Genomic DNA, 22,183 nt, shown 5'->3' on the forward strand with positions numbered 1-22,183 from the left:
TGTGTTGCCCTTAGACACAAATCTGCTGTTTGTCCATGGCTTTTATCGCAGTTTATCTAACAAAAAGTATGATTAGAATATTTCAGAAACGATCCTTAACAAGTAAGGATCAGATTATGAGAAAATAATTGACAAAAGGACTGTTCCTTTTCTTTCAATAATTAGTAATGTTCCAGAGAAAGAGTAACTTTCTTCCGTGATAGTTTTTCTGCTGAAATTTGTGTTTGTTTTATTTTGCTGAATAAATTGACTACCAAGGTATTCAAGTAGTACAAAGAATCCTGGGCAGAAAGTGATTAGGCTCTTGGGTGTAGCATGCTTTAAACAACACTGAACAATGCCTTGAAAATGGGGGTTCTGTTGCCTCTGGGATTGGGATGGTGCAATTGCTAGTTTTGACATCAAGTACATCAGTGCCTGATGCTATTTTAGAAGTGCAGGACAAGTAGTGGTTTGGCTGTTTGCTTGCTGTTCAGGCAGATTCACAATACTAGAGGACTAGTAGGAGATTCTTTAACACTGACAGATTGACAGTTCCATTGTCCATGATAGGTACTGCTGTAGATAAGTGAAAGAAAACTTACCTCAAGACGATGTGTTCTCAACATTTTCAAAACTATAATGAGCAAAGGAAATTACTGGCCTGCTTGCCTTCATCCCTCCCTTCATGGATGTTTGAAAATTCAGTCTAAATGTGAGTTCTTTCGGGAGAAGAAGAGAATATAATAAGTGCATTGGTATAGTCAAGATTGCAAATACTAGTGACTTCTCTGTAGATATTTTTAATCAATTGCTCAGATGTGTTATGACACACTGGGAGAAAGTGAGGACTGCAGATGCTGGAGATCAGAGTCAAAATGTGTGGTGCTGGAAAAGCACAACTGGTCAGGCAGCATCCGAGAAGCATGAGAGTCAATGTTGTCATTCCTGATGAAGAGCTTATGCTCGAAACATCGACTCTACTGTTCCTCGGATGCTGCCTGACTGGGTGTTATGACACACCTCTAGCAAAGGCACCACAAGAGCTCCTTGTCTAGGCTAGACACTTGCATCCATTGACCTAATTTGAAATTGGATTTTACAAGTTAATTCTTGAACACCAGATAATGCCTCAGACTAGCAATACATACTGTTACTTTGGTGAATCATTTTTATGGCATTCTGACCACATGTGAATATTTGGAGGAAGGTAAAAACAATGACTGCAGATGCTGGAAACCAGATTCTGGAGTAGAGTGGTGCTGGAAAAGCACCAGTTCAGGCAGCATCCGAGGAGCAGGAAAATCAACGTTTCGGGCAAAAGCCCTTCATCAGTATTCCTGATGAAGGGCTTTTGCCTGATATGTCGATTTTCCTGCTTCTCGGATGCTGCCTGAACTGCTGTGCTTTTCCAGCACCACTCTACTCCACAATATTTGGAAGAAACCCATTTCTCAGTTGCAATTCTGCAAATTTAAGCAAAGCTGCAGTTATTAAACCGTTTTTTTGTTTAAGAGGTACCCTGTTCCTATTAATCATCTGCACTTGCCTTAGGCCTGATATTGCCGTAGTACTTAGTTACCTTTTTTGGAAAGAATGCCTCTAACAAAAGATGCTGAATTTTACACTTAGGGCAACATTGGGGCTGCAGTTATGACTGTGGGGAAGCCCGATAGACTTTGTAGTGTATCTAACAGTGACTTTTTAATCCAACTGCTGTCTTAACGTAAGATTTCTAGTCTTCCTGGTCAGATAGAATCAGCAGGTATGAATGTTCCTTCAGCTCTGTTCTTTGCCTTCCACCTAGTCATGTCAAAGCTTGGTGCTGTAAACTTATTTCACACAGCCAAGACCTTTTCTTCAGTAAAGGGCCTTAGTGAACTCGATGGGTTTTAAGGCAGTTGATGATAATTTCAGGCTGCCATGAAACTGAGACAAGCTTTTCATTCAAAACATTGTTCCATTCAAAGAAACCCTATTTTAGCTATTGTAAAAATCTTTACCTGACAGTAGATAAGTCATGAATTCATACAGTAGATGGAAATGTGGCTGAAAGTCAGAAAAGAAATATTTACTTGACATAATATGATGTTATTTAAATCTTCAGCTGTTTGAAAACCGAAAGAGCTGCATGTGTCAGTAAGTTTTAAAAAAATCTTCTTACTACTTTGAGAGGTTAGATGGTGTGGTATTTATTGTTGCGATTTCAGTAGTTTGTTGATATTTAACTGAAAACAGATTTACAACTATTTCAGCAAGGGTTGATTGCACTCTTTCTGTGGGGTGCAAATGGAAGTTTGTTTTTATGGAAGTTTAAGCACTCAAGATTTTTTAAAAAACTTTGAATGGGATTTCATGAATGGAAGTTTGGTTTTATACAAGCAAGTCTGTATATTAAGAACCATAGAAGAAATGTAGAACTTTATATTTCATCTCTAGAGCAGTCCTGAGGTCTGCCCGAAGTGTATGCCAGATGGCTAGTTGGATACAAAATGCCTTGGGAATGAATGCTGAGGTGTAGTATAAAGAACCATGGGGGATAGATAGGAGATGTGAGTTGGCATGAGTCACCGTGGAAGTATAAGGACACCAAAGGTACATGGATGGCGTGAATTGGCATGGAAGGTTTAAGGGGCCGTGGGTGGTGAGTGGTGATGAAAAGGTTGAAGGCTAAACAAACTGAAGTTTAGAATACACCTCGGATATAGTACTAGAGAAGTGAGGTGGGCCTTCCAAACTGCCTTCAGTGCCCCTCTCTGCCAAATCTATCCATGCTTTCCTGTTGGGGTCAGTGGCTGAGCCCCATTCAGGGCCCAGTTAATGCAGTGTAAAGATTGTCTCTCCAGCAGGATTTTATTCCAAAGTGAGAAATTTATCAACTCCAGCTACCCACCTTAGCAGGGACAATGTGGACCTTTAGTCTCTGTTTTGAAGCAATTTAAAATACTTTGCTTATTTTGTGAGCGAGGAGCCCACGGACCTTACGATCCTGGCAAGCTTGTGAGATTAGAACATGATTTTGATTTCTGCTGTAGTTCACATAGAATTATGGAAAGTGCTGTTTTTAATATTTTAAATGTAATGTATTAGTTAGATTTCCTGCAGAAAAACCTTTAAACTAATATCCTCAGTGATGTAGTGTGCTGAATATTTCTGGCAAATATTATTTTCCATCAAATTCTTGAATCTAATGGAAGTTGTATTTTATTTTAAAGCACTGCCCAAAACAATATTTTGTTAAACTCAAAAATGTATTTCATGTTTACTCTGTGCCTCTAATTCAGTAGTAATTGCACTAAATTGTTGTATTTACAAACCTATTATGAAGATAAAAGTACCAAAAGGCGAAAAGGGCTTGAAATCGCTCTTCTTCGGAATGTCAACTTAGTGCTGTTAAATAATATTAATGACCAGGATTGTCAGAATGTAACTGTGCTTTCCTTAGTACAAGTGATTTTATTGATCAATATGGATGCAGCCTAACGGTTAGATTATTCTGTTCTGATTTTATCTATACATTAACTAAGTTTATTAGTGGACAAAAATATCTTTTGGTAGATCTAGATGATGATGTAGATTAAGAAAAGCAGAAGACCATCCATCATTTTCCTTTGTGCTAATAACTTAAATCCATCACTGTTTCTATCTGCTGGTTTCAGATCCCATTGCGTCTTCAGGCTTTTGGTAATGGCCTAAGTGAACCACAGCAATTTTCCCTCCAGTGGCAAAACTCGCAGCTCAATTGTCATAGTGGTTTTTAATTTTAGATTCCGAAATGTAGGTGGTAATAATGACTTCTTCAGTTCTTTTTAGCTCTACATACATCTTTCTTTACTTGTCACATCTGGTGGTAAAACTATGTTTTTTTTGAAAACTGACATCTTTTTTAGTACCTGAGTATTGCTGAGTTCAAATTTCTGATTAAAAATCCTTTATTTGTGTTGTTTAATGATGGTCATGTACTTTTTAATGGATATAAAAAGTAGGTTGGTGGAGAAATTTCCGATTCCTATTTAAAATTATTGTTACTGAACTAAGATTCTAGTTCTGTTTCATTTTATATAGAGCAATATTTCTAATGCTACTTTTTTTAGTCAAATATTATGTATGTTACAATTAATATACCTTTAATTGGGTATATTAAAAGTGTGCCTCTTAACAAAATAAGCCTTCTGCACTTTTGTCAAATTTAGTTCTTTTGATCGAGTTTGCTTTGGTTTGATTTAATTCTGCTGAATGATCAATGTAAGTCAAACTTCCGAGTCTGTTTTTTGTTGAAATTCACAACAGACTAATATCTAAGAGAATAACTGTATTCTCATCACATGTAACTCTTCTCATATTTTATGTAGGAGATATAATTTCCTTCTCCCACGACTGGTTCACTGAATGCTAGTAAAATTAATTTTGCAGTGCAATAGCTGCTTCCAGCTCATTGTATCCACTGTTGCAAACATCAATCGGGTCTAGTTTGATTTTTCATTTCTCTCTCTACTTGATTTTTTTAATTGTTTCATTTGCTACCTCTACCTTAGGCATATTTTGTTCCATTCCATCCGTGTGCTGTTGTCCAGTTGGGACTGGTGAACAATGAAATCTGAGTGTCAGCTTCGACCTGCACTAATATACCACTTTGAAACTGTAGGATTGCTGCTCACCATTTCTGCATTAATAGATCAGTAAAACATAACAGAAGTAATGGCCTGTGTCTAAGTTGACAAGTTCGCATAGGGAATTTGACCCATATGTATGGCAGAGAAACCTTGAAAAGTCTGCAGATAGCACGCCTGCTTTCCACTTTCCTCGACTTCCCTTTCTTGAATTCATCTTTCACACACTAATAATCTGCTTCTATTACTGATATAACTGTTACTATTGGGATGGAGAAAATTTTGCTGGGGACGCAAAAGAGCAAGAGTACAAATCAATTTTCCTGCTGTATAACACTTGATCAAGCCTTCATCTTGAATATAAACGAAAGCAAAAATCATTGCAAAGATTAGAAATCTGAAATAAAATGCAGAGAAACATTGAGAAGATAGGGCAGAGAAATAGTTAGAGATTTTAATCTGTGCAGACCTAGGTTTAAGGCATAGTCCGGGTGGCTAGTGGTAGGAAGAAAGAACAAAAGAATCTAGTAAAGGAGGGCAGGAGTGATTGAATTACGAAATTATGCAAGGCAAAAGTAGTAATGAAAGAAATTATAGTAAAGCAAATATTGGTACAATGGAAGTGTAAATAATTACGTGCTCGCAGAGGGAGAAATCTGATGGAGAGGCATACTGACCAAACACACACAATGCAGCAGGTCAGGCAGTGCTTATGGAGAGAGAAAAACAGAGTCAGTCTTGAGTCCAATATAACTTCTTCGGAACTGAAAGAAGTTAGAAAAGGTTTTCTTTACAGACTTTTGTCAGAGGCAGAAGAGGAAAAAGGGGGAACCAGGTGGTGTGGTGGCCGAGTGCAAAAGACAAAAGAGATTGTTAATTGTGGTGAAAAAGAAATTGAGATGTAACAAAAACAGAAGTTATTGGAAAAGCTCAGCGAGTCTGATAGTGCCTGTGCAGAGAAATCAGAGTTACATTTTGGGTCCGGTGACCCTTTGTCAGAACTCAGATGCTGTCAGACCTGAGCTTTTCCAACAATTTCTGTTTTTGTTTCTGATTTACAGCATGCGCAGTTCTTTCTTTTTTGAAGTAGAGATGTAAAGTAGGTGTAAATGAAGGTGTAAAAGGTTTTCTCTGATGAGAGTAAAGTAAACAAGACACAAACATGACAAAGCCATTGGGAGAGAAGAGAAAATGTAAGAAAAGTAGAAGATAGACACCATGTGGTCAGACTCTGAAATTCTGAAAATATTGAATTGTTTCATGTATCCTATTGATTCCGCTCTTGTGTTATCTCCAAACCTGCACAGTTACAATGCTCCTGCTGGATTCCTTCACTTGTTGGAAATGGGAATGGCCACACCTGGTCTACTTCCATATCGCACCTTCCCTAGCTGTAAATTAATATTACAACAACAAGCTGTTACAGTAAGATGTGATGATGCAATTCTCCAACCAATATTCTAAACAGATAAAATAATGTACAGTACCACAATTCACATTTGGTTTTATTTGGTGATTATATAAAGTGGCCAATTTCAGGTTCTTCTTTCGTGGATAATTCTTTGCTTCCATATTTGACAACGTTTTTAGTTTTTCTCTTTTTCAGATGCAATGTGTAATCTAAAGAATAATGTACATGTAACTAATAAGTTACAGTATGATATGAGCAGGTACCTATCATGTTATACCACTGGTGCATTGAGGCAGACCTCTTTGGCTTTTGCACAATTCTCAGTGTTTGCTATGGCTAACAGGCAGTGCAAGCTCTACCTTGGAAATTACAAATATAGCACCTTAAATCTCATCTTGTGTTCCTTTTGGACTATGAGCAGCTATTGTTCAAAAATGAATACAAAAATCAAACAATACAGATGAATCTTGAAGATCATGTTGAATAAGATGCAGCCATGCAGACAAACCACCTTTAGTTACAAGCAGTCCTTACCATCGATACAATGGTCACATGGGAAAAGGTAACATGGTGATAGAGTTAATTGGACTGCCCTCCAGTTGAGAAGAAAATTGCTATGAGATGTTTACCAAGATGAGCAAACCCTCTGTGAGTTGTGCCTTTGAAATAAAGTTCAATTTATTTAATTGCCTGTGTATTTATATGGTACGCTTCCTTAAACATACCATGCCTAGAAATGTTCACTGAAAGCTGCAATGACTTCCTTGGTACTCGATACTTCTGACTGAGAAAGCACAATATCTACCTTCCATCTCTACATTAACCTTCAAGGAACAATTATTTATTGCTGTCCTTTCATTACAGGGTGAAGAAGTAGGAAGCAAAAGGGAGAGGTTGAAATCTAGATTTCCCCTTCCCCATTCTTTATTAACATCCCAAAATTGAGGCTGTTTTATTTGCTGACTTTGTTACTTCGTAATCTTGCTCCAAAACTATAAATTGCTTAATTCTAATCATCACAGTTTATCCTTTGGTGACATTCATCTTAACACAAACATGAAAGTGGACCCATTGGAAAGGATATTGGCACTTGTGGAGAGAAACAAGAGATAAATGTTGAAAATTTCCCTTCGGAGACTAAGTGCTATGGTGCGCCTGAAAAATGGAAGGGCCTTCTACTTTTGGATGATCGGGTTTTCCTATATGATACATTCTTTGCTCATTACTTTTCACCTCACATGTATGAAAAACACTACAATTTTTATAAACACGCTCATTGGAACTTTCTGGGCTTCAACATCCAAATTTAAAAGGAATTCACTGTTTCTCCAGCATTTTATGGTCTTTACAAGCACAGTGCATCCTTCAACCTCTACTCATCTGTTCAAGCCAGCAGAAAACAGCACCACATTTGCACAGTACCTCCCTGGGTGTTCTCTGAAGGCTGTTCAGGAGAGAAGGCAAGTGTTTTTTTTCTTATGGATGTTCATCCTGACTGACAAAGACAGCTTGGACAGAGGTGACTGTGGAGGTGAGAGCCCATGGGTGAATCAGAGAGAACCTGACTCCACAAGGATGAGTGATCTGTTATATGCCAGGATATGTATCAATGTCTGTGCAGTGCTTCAATCTCTTATGACGGGGAGGTGCTGGTGTTGGACTGGGGTGGACAAGGTCAGAAGTCACAAGACATAAACTTGTTATAGTCCCAACAAGTTTATTTGAAATCACAAATATTCAGAGCGCTGCTCCTCCTTTACCTGATGTGCTGTCATGTGACTTTTGTCCTCATTCCCTTATGTGTATGAGTTAGCACAGTAAGGTTGCTATTCCACGGGATTACAGCAAAGGGTGATAGATGTTAGGTATGTCCATCACATGCCTCATATGCAAGAAATTCCTGTCACATCATTCCAGTTGCCACTGGAGCACTGCAGAGGGATTGCCTTGCACCCATCTGCCAGGATTCATGATCAAAATAAAAAAAAGTTACAGCAGACAGCTCATGCACCATCAGGTCACTGACCATTCATCACAATTAGGTGAATGTACAAATATGATTGCTTTTCACCCCAAAGGTTTGCGTAGATCAAGGACAGAACCACAAAAGATGGCCTTTTGTGTCAAGCCCCTTCTCAAGCCCAGCCTTGTTTTCCTGACCGAGTCAAGTTTGCTGGTGTCAGCCAGTGTGGCTGCCTTGCTTTGGCAGGCTTGCTGATCCTGTCAGGCTTCACCCCAACACTAAAAGGATTTTATCCAACAAGAAAAACTTGGTTATGAAAGAGCCAAGCAACTGAAGACGTTGGTATTCATTAGAGCTTGAAAAGGTGCAGCCTGTCCTGCAGGTTTGCACCATAAGCTTATAGCTACGATTAGAACAGATGATGTTACTGTTTCTGATGACCAATATTGCCCATGTGTGTAATAGTATGAATCAGTGTTCATGACATGTGAACCAATGTAACACGGTCCAATCTCAACATTCAGGAGATCCAAGCTCTTGAGAAGATCTGTAGCTCACGTTGAGGTTCTGGATGTAGGTTTGCTCGCTGAGCTGGAAGGTTCATTTCAGACATTTTGTCATCCTACTAGGTAACCTCTTCAGTGGGCCTCTGGGCAAAGCACTGCTGATAATTCCTGCTTTCTATTTATATATTTGGGTTTCTTTGGGTTGGTGATGTCATCTCCTGTGGTGATGTCATTTCCTGTTCTTTTTCTCAGGGGATCCAAGCTGCCTGAAACACAGAGAATTTAACTGCAAAATGTTAACCTTCTGTCGGTAAACTGATCTTTTACCTTCCACCTTTTCCATCTGTCCTTCTGAAAGTTCCAAGCAAGCTGGGAAAATTTCACCCAAAGTTTCAGGTAAAGCAACCGTTTTATCAATTCTGATATAAGGTCACTTAACCTGAAACATTAACTGTGTTCCCAGCCACAGAAGGTGACAGACCTCCTGATGTTTTACAGCAATTTTTGTATCTTATTTTGAGTTCCCAACACCTGTAGTGTTTTGCTTTTATATCGGCATTTGTGCAAATTTGGAGGAAACTGTCCTTAACAATGCAGAATATAGAGGTGCAAGAGGGGGACCCGGAGATACAGTCATAAAGATGTACAGCACAGAAACAGACCCTTCAGTCCAACTCGTCCATGCCAACCAGACGTCCCAACCTAATCTAGTCCCATTTTCCAGCACTTGGCGCATATCCTTTTAAACCCTTCCTATTTAAATGTTGTAATTGTACCAGCCTCCCTCACCTCCTCTGGCAGCTCATTTCATACACACACCACCCTCTGTGTGAAAAAAATGCTCTTTAGGTCTTTATATCTTTCCCCTCTCATCTTAAACCTATGCCCTCTACTTTTAGGACATTCTTACCCTATCCATGCCCCTCATGATTTTATAAACCTCTATAAGGTCACCCCTCAGCCTCCGATGCTCCAGGGAAAATAGCCTCAAACTATTTAGCCTCTCCCTCTCACTCAAACTTTCCAATCCCAGCAACATACTTGTAAATCGTTTCTGCAACTTTTCAACTTTAATAATATCTTCCCTATAACAAGAAGACGAGACTTGAACACAGTATTCCAAAAGTGGCCAAACCAATGTCTTGTACAGCTGCAACATGACATTCCCAACTCCTATAATCAATGGATTGACCAAGCTAGAGAGAAGAGGAGCCTTTGTTTCTGAAACAGCATGAGAGAGCATGTGCAAGGGACTGCAGATTCATACATGAGAGACAGTAGGGAGAGCAGCATCTGATTAATAAGTGAAAGTAGGGACAGCAGCTTCATAAGGTGAAGACCAGACCTGTGTGACAAGGCAGGTGGTGACGGGAGATAAAATCTTGTGGCTGAGAGCCCCTTCAACTAGTCTCCACCTCTCGGAGCTGAAGTATGGCATCAAAGGAAAAAAGGTAATTGGCAGGTATTTCTTCCATATCTCTTTCAATTGTCCGAGGAAATCAGGAGATGTGGTTACAGAAGAAGAATACATTTAAGGAATTCATTTTTAAAATATTTACCATCCAAATTAGTTAATGAAATTGAACAGAGATGGCTGGGCAGATGATGTGTTGCTCCAGGTGGATGCAGATACAATTCACATTGACCATATCTGCAGCAAGTGTTGTCTATTCAAGTTGATTCATGATTAAAAAGGAAAGGATGTGGGATAGTGTCGTTAATAAAGGTGGGTATCATTGCAGTGGTAGGTAGTGAAATACATGTAATAGTTCGTGATGTGCAATAGCATGGGTGGAAGTAAGGAAGAGCTAGGGAAAGAAAGTACGGGTGGAAATCAACTATAAGCTCCAGAAGAGCTGCCTCAATGTAGGAGTTGATTTGGGAAATAATAGAGGTATGCACAAAGGACAATATAATTGTCATGAACAAGTTTAATCTGAAACTTGACCAACAAATCATATGGGCAAGGTTACCATGGAAAACAGACTTGCAGGTTCTTTTAGGGTGAAAGTGAGCACTGCAGATGCTGGAGATCAGAGTCGAAGAAAGTGATGCTGAAAAAGCACAGCTGGTCAGGCAGCATCCAAGGGGCAGGAGAATCAACATTTCGAGCATAAACTCTTCATCAGGAATGAGTCTGATGAAGGGCTCATTCCTAATGAAGAGCTTATGTTTGAAACATCGATTCTCCTGCTCCTCGGATATTGCCTGATCAGCTGTGCTTTTTCAGTGCCACAATTTTCAACGCAGGTTCTCTTAGATCTCGTAATGAGGTAGGAATAATAAGAAATTTCATAGTTTAGATGGAGGCAAGCGCAACATGGTAGAATTTTAAATTTACTTTGAGTGTGAGCAATTTGGGTCTCGGACCAGTGTCCCCAACTTAAATAAGGGCAATTACAGAGGTATGAAGAAAGAGTTGTCTCAAGTACGCTGGGAAAGTAGACAAAGGGGAAGTTCAGTGAATGAGTAGATATTTCACAATGCTCAGCAAAAATTAATTCCAGTCTAAAAGATTCCTAACCAAACATTAACAAAGGTAGTCAAGATAAGTATCTAATTAAAAACCTAGACATACAAAGCAACAAAAACTTGTGGTATGTTTTAAGGAGCCAGTAGCAGGTGACTAAAAAGCTATTAAAGAAGGAGAAAATTGAGTATGAAAGTAAATTAGCAAATTAAAAAAAACTAAGAGCTTCTACAGGTATATTGAAAGAGAGTTCAGAATAAGTGAGAGATCCTTGGAGACGTTTAAAAGAAACAGAGGGGAAGAAGGAAACTGTAAGTTGTGTCTTTTGCTTAATTTATATCTGCAGATTGCTGACTGCATTTTGTAAATCAGTGGTAAAATCTCTATGCAAGGCAGTGTGAAACAGCAGATAATTGAGCTTGTGTGGACTACTTAAGGGCCATATGTTTGTTTGAAGGGAAGATAAACTACACTGCAAGCATCCTTGTCACAAACAGAAATAACAAAATTCCATGGCTGCCTGAATTGAATTTTAAGAATGCTCCTTTGCACCACCATTCCTAACTCTTACCGTCAATCCCTCAAATCTAAGTTGCAAATTTGTTCAGTTGAACTGATGAAGTTATAATAGAGTCTCACCATTGTAAATATTTCTAGAAATGACTCTAATATAAACAAGCCATATCTCCCTAGAATTATAATGTACTGTGAGAGGTCACAATGTTATAGGTTTGTTTCTGCTAAGCTGCAGCTAAGGTACAGATGAAATGCTAATAATTCAGTCTGTGGACCAACTTTACTCAAATGGTAAGTTACTTTTATATAAAGCCTCACAGCTGTAGAGAATGTATCACAAACATGAAGCACTGCTGAAGCATAGATATTATAAATAAGTTGTGTAAAATTTCCCACAGTTAGAGAAAGTACCACCTAATCTGTTTTAGTAACATTGATTGAGATCTGTGGTGGATGGGATTTTTATGTTTCGTGGAGAGAGCTGAAGTGTCTTTAGTTGAAGGGCTGAGTGCCTTCAGCAATGTGGTATTTCCTCTTTTCTGCACTGTGTCATCATGGTTATGTGCACAAGTCCCTAAAATAGGTTTAAGTCAGCACTTTTCAAATATAAGGCTGAGTGTGCTACCATTGAGCCAAGAAAGACAACCATAAGAGAGCTTACACTGGCAATCTTCAGTGAGGAAACAAGAAAACCAATAGATTGAAAAAAAAAGGAACTGTGGAGATAAGCAAGATTAAACTGTGTACACCTGTCTCACAAATAACTAATTAAGCAAACAAACCACACAGCAGAAATTGAATAGGTAATGGCCCTGAGTAGAAGATGGTGTGTAACACAGGGGAAATGTAGTATTGATTTCAGTGCCCCTAGAATATTAGAGGAAAAAGTACTGTGAACTTAGCAAGAATAAAACTGAGAAGACAAGAAAGGTAAAGATACTTTATGAGTAAAAGTAACATATGAGTGTTGCTTATAGAAATCCTCTATTTGCAAAAGAACTCTGCAATGAAAAACTCATGAAGAAAAGGTTACATTTGAGATTGAATCAACCCTGCCAGTCAAAAGACTGGCTAGACTTAACAGCAAGAAAGGAATAAGGAAAACCTCCAATCTATTGTTTCCTTCTTTTAATCTATGGGTCATATTCATAATATTGAATAGAATCTTTCATTTAGTACTTAATCAGTTGCATTGGTGGGCTTTCCACTGTTAAAGATGATATACTGAATGTCTCTCAGTAGCTGTTCATTTGTGGCTGAGTTTATTACTGTGATTGCACAATTCCCACAAAATATTTTGACAGTATTTTTCATTCCTTGTTTTGTTTTTCAGTGGTTAAAATTGTAAAAAATATAAATTAAAACCAGAAAATTACATTCAACAATATTACAATAATTCATTGAAATTTGTTCTTCTGTGAACATGTTAGTTTCTGGCAGAAGCCTGGATTTGATATTTTTGCACAAAGCTGTGACAGAGCTAATTTTGGTTTGTGCAATCTAAGCATGTGCGTTGTACTTAAATTCTCAGGGTGCACAAGTACAATTTGGTCTGCTTCATAATTTGGTATTGCTTCATAAAGTCATAGAGTCACACAGCACGGAAACAGATCTTTCAGTCAACCAGTCTATGCCAACCATAATCTAGGCCCACCTGCCTGCACTTCGCCTCCTAACATTTTTTATTCATGTACTTATAAATATAATAACAGGAAAAAATCTAGAAATAAGCCTGAATCTCAGGAGCAGCTGCAAGATTCACGCTACTCTCAGTCCATCATTTTAGAATGTCAAATACATATTGTCTTGGGCAGAGAAAGAACACATCTTTCTAAAAAATTCAAACTCTGTTATATCAACATCAAGAGTGAAAAGAGCGGAATGTACTCGTGCCTCTGACATAATCAAACAATCCCCATCCGACCCATACTGGTTGCTCACTCACTCACTCATTCACAAGTTCAAATTGCACTTGTGCTCCCTGAGAATTCGTTCACATAAGCCAAACATTTTCACGCCTTGATACAATGTGGGTGAAGGAACTGTGCGCAATATTGCTAAATTCACAGATGGCAGAAAGGTACAGGGACAGGTAGTGTTCAGTAAGCGAGAAGGCTGCAGATAGACTTCGACAGGCAAGGAAAGAAAATGGTAGATGGAAATCAATGTAGGAAAGTGTAAGGTTATGCAATTTGGTAGGAAGGATAGAAATGTAGATGATTTTATAAATGGGGAAAGGCTTTGGAAATCTGAAGCACTAAGGGATTTAGGAGTCCTGGTTCAGAATTTTCTTAAAGTTAACATGCAGGTTCATTTGATAGTTGGAAAGGAACATGCAATGTTAGTATTTATTTTGAGAGGGCTCAAATACAAGAGTGGGGATGAACTGCTTAGGCTGTGTAAGCCTCTGGTCTGACTGCATTTGAAATATTGAGCAGTTTTAGATCCCATTTCTAAGGAAGGATGTGCTGGCATTGTAGTGGGTCAAGAAGAGGCTCACAATAATGATCCCAGGAGTGTCGGGCCTGTCCCTTGAGGACTCTGGGTCAGTCATGAGCATCTTTTATTTTGTAGTTTTCTTTCTAATAATTTTGATAAAATGAGGATAAATTTCAGAAACTTTACTCTGGTAAAATTAATTTGTCTTTTTGTTTTACAAACAACATGATGTGTGTGTCATTGAGTGAGGCAACATGAACACAAATAGAAGTTGCTGGTAAAGCTCAGCATGTCTGCCAGCATCTCTGAAGAGAAATCAGTTGACATTTCAGGTTCGATGATCCTTCCTCAGAACTGGACCTGAAACATTAACTTTGATTTCTCTTCACAGATGCTGTCAGACTTGCTGAGCTTTACCTGTAACATCTGTTTTTGTCTCTGATTTACAGCTTTGGCAGTTCTTTCGGTTTTTATTGAGTGAGGCAGCATGACATGATTCTACACCTTTACAGAACTTGAAATAGAAACAACTAAACTTCAACAGAAAATGTGTGGCTGGTATCAGAGACAGGATGGATAGCTTCGAATTGGAATTTAAAGAATCTATGCCAGAGAACTTAGAGCAGAACAGGATTTACTTTGGGCTGAGGATGGAATGTAGATGATGAACTTGCAAATCTGGATTCACAGCATCATGTGGTCCTGCCTGCCAGCAATTTTGCTGGGAGGCATCAGATACTATGCAGAAGGAAATCACTCCATGTTTGGTTGTCAATTTGTCATATAAATAAGCCAAGTGAGAGCTCTTTGAAGCACTTCTGGAAAAGAGTCACTGAGAACAGCATCTCTGAAGAGGAGGTGGCATCACAGTCAGTCAGTCCGAAAGGCAAGAGAATTTAAGTGGTGTATAAAAGGGGGAATGTTCAGAGAACTTTCATTCAGTAGCACTAAGTGGCCATTGAAAGCGTAGAGGTTACAGAGAATTTGATATGTAGGCACTTGACCAGTATTCTGGGGGAATGAAGAAAGAATAATCCTCTAGGGGTTAGTGGGCCAGAGCAGGGACATTGTGATAGTTATTATAGAGCTTCTTCTATCAAGGAAAGCATCCCCGGACATGATATTGAACTACTACAAGGAATGATGAGGAACAATTATTGCACAGTAAGTATGGCCTGTTGAAACTTGTAATGTGTTCACTCCAAAAGTAGGGGAGGCAAGGCAACATCCATACTATTACGAGTAAAGACCTTGTTGGAAAGTTTGAGTCAAGTTGGTGATGAGTTGTACTATTTATCTTACACTAATGTCATAGAGTCATAGAGATGTACAGCACGGAAACAGACCCCTCGGTCCAACTCGTCCATGCCAACCAGATATCCCAACCGCCAGCATCTGGCACATATCCCTCCAAACCCTTCCTCTTCATATACCCATCCAAAAGCCTTTTAAATGTTGCAATTATACTGGCCTTCACCACTTCCTCGAGCAGTTCATTTTATACACGTACCACCCTCTGCATGAAAAAGTTGCCCCTTAGTCTCTTTTATATCTTTCCCCTCTCACCCTAAACCTATGCCCTCTAATTCTGAACTTCCCCATCCTAGGGAAAAGACTTTGTCTATTTATCCTATCCATGCCCCCCATAATTTTGTAAACCTTGATAAGGTCACCCCTCAGCCTTCGACGCTCGAGGGAAAACAGCTCTAGCCTATTCAGCCTCTCCCTATAGATCAAATCCTCCAACCCTGGCAACATCCTTGTAAATGTTTTGAACCCTTTCAAGTTTCACAACACCTTTCCGATAGGAAGGAGACCAAAATTGCATGCAATATTCCAACAGTGGCCTAACCAATGTCCTGTATATCTGCAACATGACCTCCCAACTCTTGTACTCAATACTCTGACCAATAAAGGAAAGCATACCAAAAGCCGCCTTCACTATCCTATCTAGCTGCGACTCCATTTTCAAGGAGGTATAAACCTGCAGTCCAAGGTTTCCTTGTTTTGCATCACTCCCGAAGACCTTACCATTAAGTGTATTAGTCCTGCTAAGATTTGCTTTCCCAAAACGCAGCACCTCACATTTTTCTAAATTAAACTCCATCTGCCACTTCTCAGCCCATTGGCCCATCTGATCAAGATTCCGTTGTAATCTGAGATAACCTTCTTCGCTGTCCACTAAACCTCCGATTTTGGTGTCATCTGGAAAATTACTAACTATACCTCTTATGCTCACATCCAAATGCTTAAGAGATCAGAGATGGAGTCAAACGAGAGCTGGAGGATTTTGGAAAAAAATATGAACAGAAGGGGTAGAATTTCAAGTTAGGGAGAAATTGAAAATTGAACTACTAGGGGACATGTTTCTAGGTCCCAACATAATGTAGTCTATCCCCTCATGTAAATTCATCTCTGCTAGATCACCCACCTCCCATTGAATTGGAAAGCATACAAAGTGGAAAGCAAAAATTAACGACAATAAATTGGAAAAGCATATAAACCTGATATTTTTCTGAATGCATTATTTGCTCACTGACAGTACATTTAGGGCATCTGTACAAATTGACCTTTTACATTGTAATGGCATCAACCATGAAAATACTGAACTATAAGGAAGACATTACTAACAGTCAGAACTCAGTACTTAAATAGAGGGAATGAGAAACCCGCCATACCTCAAATCCAAAGATGTGCAGATTAGGTGAATTGGCTATGCTAAGTTGCCCACAGTGTTCAGGGATGTATAGGTTAGGAGTAAATGTAGTGTAACGGGAAATGGGTTTGAGTGGGATACTCTTCAGAGGGCCGGTGTGGACTCATTGGGCTGAAGGGCCTATTTCCACACTGTAGGAATTCTATAAGATTATTTCTCTGTACTTTGCAATGCTCAATTAGTTGGTATTAGTGAGACGGACAGAAATCAAAAACCTAAACGAGTCTGTCCTTCTGCCTGAAGTTAAATAGCATAATGGGTAACAAAAAGGCATACAATGTTCTGTTTTCAAGATTTTGGAAGATATTCATTTGAGTTACTAGTTACCCTGCATCAGTTCTCTTTAGAAATGTTGGTGGAGATAGGACAAGTTGGGAGCAAGTATTCTGCCACTTGAAATCAGAAGGTCCATTTGGGCTAAATGGCCAGTTTCTATGTTGAATTTAATGTTTTGTTGTATTCCTAAGAGCGGTTTAGCAAACTATTACTAGAATCAATACACGTGTTCATTCAAACCTTTGTGATTCTACTGTGACCACTTATTATTCATATATACTCGCGCAGATCAAGTTTGGAGTTCATAGTGCAGTTACTGTTCTATCTGCATTTGTTATTGTTAGCTTTATTTGACCTTCAGTTATTCTACAATTAATTGAATGCAATTAATCTGTTTCGCTATTTGATGACTTGCTTATCAGATAGATGAAATGTGGACTAATGGCCCTCAGTGGAAAGGAGGCTCTTTTTAATTGGAGGCATCACAGCATTTACCACTGTCTGTGCTCTTGCAATTAAGAACAATTTGGAAATGTGGTTTTTACTATTGCCTCTTTGATTGGATTTCTGAACTACCAGACATTACAAATGACAGTAGTTCCTAACATCGGTCAGAATATAAAAAACACACAAGCAAATTACTTACTCTGAGAAATGTTAACAAGGCTCATCAATTTTCCAAGATTTTTTTTACATTTATTTCACTTATTATTCGTACTACACAGCTAAAAAGAAATTTCTCTTATAAAGTGCACGTTACTGCACCTACTTTATGCAATTATAGTCTTTATCAAATAACCACATCAACACAAGAACGAATTATTTTTCTTGATTAAGCGCCCATGGTTCTCCTGGGATGAAACAAAGCAAACAATTAATCTTTCTGTATTTGTCCTCTGAAGCAACTACAGAACTCAAATGTAAGATAGCAGAGGTACCTGTTAGGCAGACTGCAGTAATTAGACTTGGACTGAAATGAATGGGCTGCAGTCAGAGTCCTTAATCTGCTAAAGGTTTCTGGCAGCAGCAGGGTCATACTGGTAATGGACCCTACAGTGGAATTATATATATATTTTTAAATGACTAAACAGCTACAAAATAATTAACAAGGTCTGGGAATTAATATGAACTGGACTATCAGCAAATTAGCAAGAGAACCAAATCAGAGAAACTACATTAATCTCCAGAGTTTACTGGTTACAAATTATTTAATGAAATTAAATTTGCAGTTCCTGATTGTGCTGACTGGGTCTGAACATTAATTAATTTAGCCATCCACACACGTGAGGGGCGAGGGGAAGGTTGCTTTAGCTATGCAAACTATAACATTTAAAATAACAATATAACTCATAAATTAAGCTGGACCACCCAAAATTTGCATTGCTGTTATGAAATCTTATATACTGCAACCAGCAACCAAATTCCACCATGCCCGGTCATCAGGGAAGTTTATATATATTGAATCATGATTCCTGTTCCTTGTTTGAATATTAAGGGGAACAGATCTTCACAAATCTGTTTGCAAGAGTTTTATGTGAATCAATTTAGGCATCATTTTTCAATGGGTTTGGATCAACAACCGAAAATTCATCCTAATTAAGCTACATACTGTCGATCTTAAAAGAAGCCATGAGAAAGTTGATATGGAAAATGAAAAATATCATCTTTACTATATTAGGGGTTACTGAAGAGTTTGCAGGAAAATCAGAGGTGGACCTAGTCAGTGGGAGCCTTCTCTGCAGCTAATACTGTATTTGACTCCAGAATAGTTAGTTATGATACCAAGTGCCCAAAATGGAAAATGTTCCATTTACATTACTGATGTGCCTTATCTTAATGAGCTCACAAAAAAGTCAGAGTGCAAGAATGACCAGAATGTATGCTTTCAAAATGTTGAAAATCAAACCTCTATTTCAATGGTTCATTTTCCAAGCACCAGCAGCCTTTGTAAATATGAAGCAAAAATGCAAATATTACTGCATCTATTTGTGGTAAAATCTTTTTTTGAGGACTGCTGCTACTCCAATAACATTCAAGAAGTAAACCCATACTTTCTTTACAATATCCCTTAAATTAAATTAACTATATAATCTGGACTTTCTTGAAAAGTGAGATGCTAACTTTAGACTTTTAAAATGAATATGCATCTCAGTTTTTGGTCTGGAGTGTCAATAATAAACATTTCACCATATATGCGGTATGATTCAACTTGATTTTTTTAAAATCCTTACCTGTTTATTTTCTCCTTTAAAGTGAGAATTGTGATGAAGATCTAAGTTTTAGGTATCTAGAATTATCTGGAATAAAAATCTATGATTTCAAATATTTTGTCTATTTTTAAAAATAACGTCAGGTGACTTTTAAGATAAGACTTTTGTCAGATTTTTTTGTATCATGTGATAGCATTGTTTTATGATGCTATTTGTTCATTTGAGAAACAGCAATAGTGGAGTGAAAACATTAATTCACTCTGGAAAATCATAATTATTCCAGCGAGGCAACTCTATGTAATGTAGTTACCAACATGTATTTATAGGGCTCCATATGGGAAGTGAAGAGGATTTACAAGCTCATAATTAAGGCACAAAGAGGTCCTTAAATAGTAAATACCTAAGAATGGGTACTTTGTTTAAACGAAACTTGAAATATTCATTTGGGTCTTGAGGCACGCTGTCCATCTGCCCAATGATAGGCCCAAACTGAATAGTTCCAGTTTAGTAAGCAGCTGTTGGCAGTAACAGTGATGCAGCTAGAGCTTTTGTGAAGGGAGTCCACGTGTCAAAGTTCAACAATAAACAAGAAAAATCCATTGGGAGGTTTAAAAAAAGAGCTTGAGTATTCCAAGTATGAGCGGTCAAGTTCGGCTTGCAATTTATGTCCGAGGGAATGGAAACCTGGTAGAGTACAGCAGGCGAACTGAAATGAGCAATATCTGAAAAAATGAGAAGCTGAGACAGCACGGGAAATTTTTCAAGGGCCCTTTGCTCCACCAATGGTGTCAGAACCTTCATCCACTTCGCCAAACGTATCTCCTTCAAACAGCTTAAAACACACTTCTTCAGGGAAAATTCCCAGTTACCTTGCAAGTCTCCTCTCAGTTTAAAGTGTCTTCTTTTTTGCTGTTTTGAAGCATCTTGCAATTTTTTTTTGTTCAAAGTCAAAAAGGTGCTCAAGATGTTGAATTAAATATGTATGGTAGTGTTTAGTTAAGTAACTAATTAAAGAGGATTTGATTGAGTTGGTCTATTATTATCAGATGTACTGATATACAGTGAAAAGTATTGTTTTGCATGCTAACCAGACAAATCATAACATATATGAGTGTATCAGGGTAACAGTACGGAATGCAGAATATAGTGTTACAGCTACAGAAAAGCTGTAGAAGAAGATAAGCTTTTTAATATGAGAGGTCCATTCAAAGGTCTGATAACGGGGGAAGAAGCTGTTCTTAAATCTGTTGGTACGTGTTTTCATGAAAGCTCCACCTCTATCATGATTAGACCCAACACATAATGCAAAAGATGATTAAAGTATATGTGAATAAGTTTCAGTCAGAAGGGCTAATGAGACAATCTTTCTTGGTTTCCTCCTGAAAAATTCCACTTAAAACCACATGCCATCCCAACTTCAAACAATATCATTGCCATTCCTTCATGTTACTGGATCAAAATACTGGAGCTCCCTTACTAAAAACCCTGTGTGCCTGCACTAGAAGTACTACAGTGGTTCAAGAAGGTGACAAGCCACCACTTTCTCAAAGACAATTAGGGATGGGCAAAAGCTAGCCTGGCCAGTGATGCTCACATCCTGTGAAATCATAAAAATAAATTGTTATAAAATCATAACAAATTGTTATCATAGTCAGTTGAGTTTGACTCATGGTATTGAGAAATAACTGAGATAGCTGGAGACAGCAAAGATGATAGATCCCAGCACTGCACTGTCTTGGCTGAAGTGTTAAAGGTCATTGCTGATGCATTGGCTGTGTGCTGAGTGAATCACAGAATTTCCCCAGTGTGGAAGGAGGCCATTCAGCCACTATGTCTACGCCGGCTGTCTGAACGTTTTGCTGTATTGCCAATACCATGCTTCTTACCCTGTGCTGTTGCACATCATTTCTATTTTAAAGTATATTTGCCTCCACCAAATTCTGAAGCAATATATTCCATACTCTATTACTTGCTGTGTAAACAAAATTCTCTTACCTCTCATTTGCCTTTAAATCTTGTAAATCACTTTCTTATTCATGGACAATTTGAATTCACCGAGGATCACACAGCTCTTTACAGCCTTGGATAAAACATAGACTTGAGCTGAATTCCTGTACAAGATAAAACTGACTGACATTTACATCAGCGCTTCAAATGAGCATGACATCAGTGATCCCCCTAAAACTAAGTCAGTGGGGAGCAAGGGAAATTGTGATCCTATGGCTCAGGGCATACCTGGCTTTCAGAGCAATAGCTTTGATTGTTGAAAGTCAATCTTCTCACCTGACAGACAGATATCATTGCAAGACATTTTCAGAGCACCTTCCTCATCCCAGTTCTGTTAGGTCCTTCATGAAAAACGCCCTCTTTAACATTAGGTCAGAACCGTTGGATTGATTGTTGGCGATTGCATGATGCTCGGTTCAATTCATAATTCATCCAAAAATATCCTGGGCAACATGCAAAAGTTGTACTTTTTATTGGGCAAGTCATGATTAAGTCACCCTAGTGCCAAGCAATTAACATTTCTAATTGATCATCACACCTTTAATATTCAATGACATTGACATGAAGAATTACCTAACATTAATATCTTGCAGAGGCATCGTTGACCTGAAAATCAGCTGAACTAGTGACATAAGTGGAATAAGTACTAGAATAGGTCAGAACTAGATTTTGTGCATAGAGCACCAGACTGACTCCCCAGAATTCTCTCAGCAGCAAGGCACAAATTGGGAGTGTAATGGAATATGCTGCACGCCTGGATAGGTCCAGCACCCAACAATACTCGAGGTACTCTACACCATCAAGGAGAAAGTATTTTACTAATACATTAGTCAAACTATTCACTCCTACTACTACCGGCACATATGTTGAACAATGTAAAGTAACCTCTTACCATTGCTGCTTCAGTAACACCTCTCAAACTTGCAGCTGCACCCTGTAGAAGATTAACATTTGCACAGGAACACCACCATTTTCAGTTTCCTCTCCACAAATCACCCTGACTTGGATGTGTATCATCGTCATTTATTGTTGCTCACTTATTGAATTGTGTTTTGGTAGCACCTTTGACGCACGACTGCT

At 38.4% G+C, this 22,183-nt stretch overlaps 1 protein-coding gene across 2 annotated transcripts in view; it reads left to right on the top strand.

Moving 5' to 3' along the window:
• Positions 1–22,183, top strand: part of snx24 (sorting nexin 24) — a 166,738-nt gene that overhangs the window by 87,120 nt on the left and 57,435 nt on the right. The window lies entirely within an intron of this gene.

Source organism: Chiloscyllium plagiosum, chromosome 2 (genome assembly GCF_004010195.1).
Source record: "Chiloscyllium plagiosum isolate BGI_BamShark_2017 chromosome 2, ASM401019v2, whole genome shotgun sequence".
Classification (NCBI taxonomy): domain Eukaryota; kingdom Metazoa; phylum Chordata; class Chondrichthyes; order Orectolobiformes; family Hemiscylliidae; genus Chiloscyllium; species Chiloscyllium plagiosum.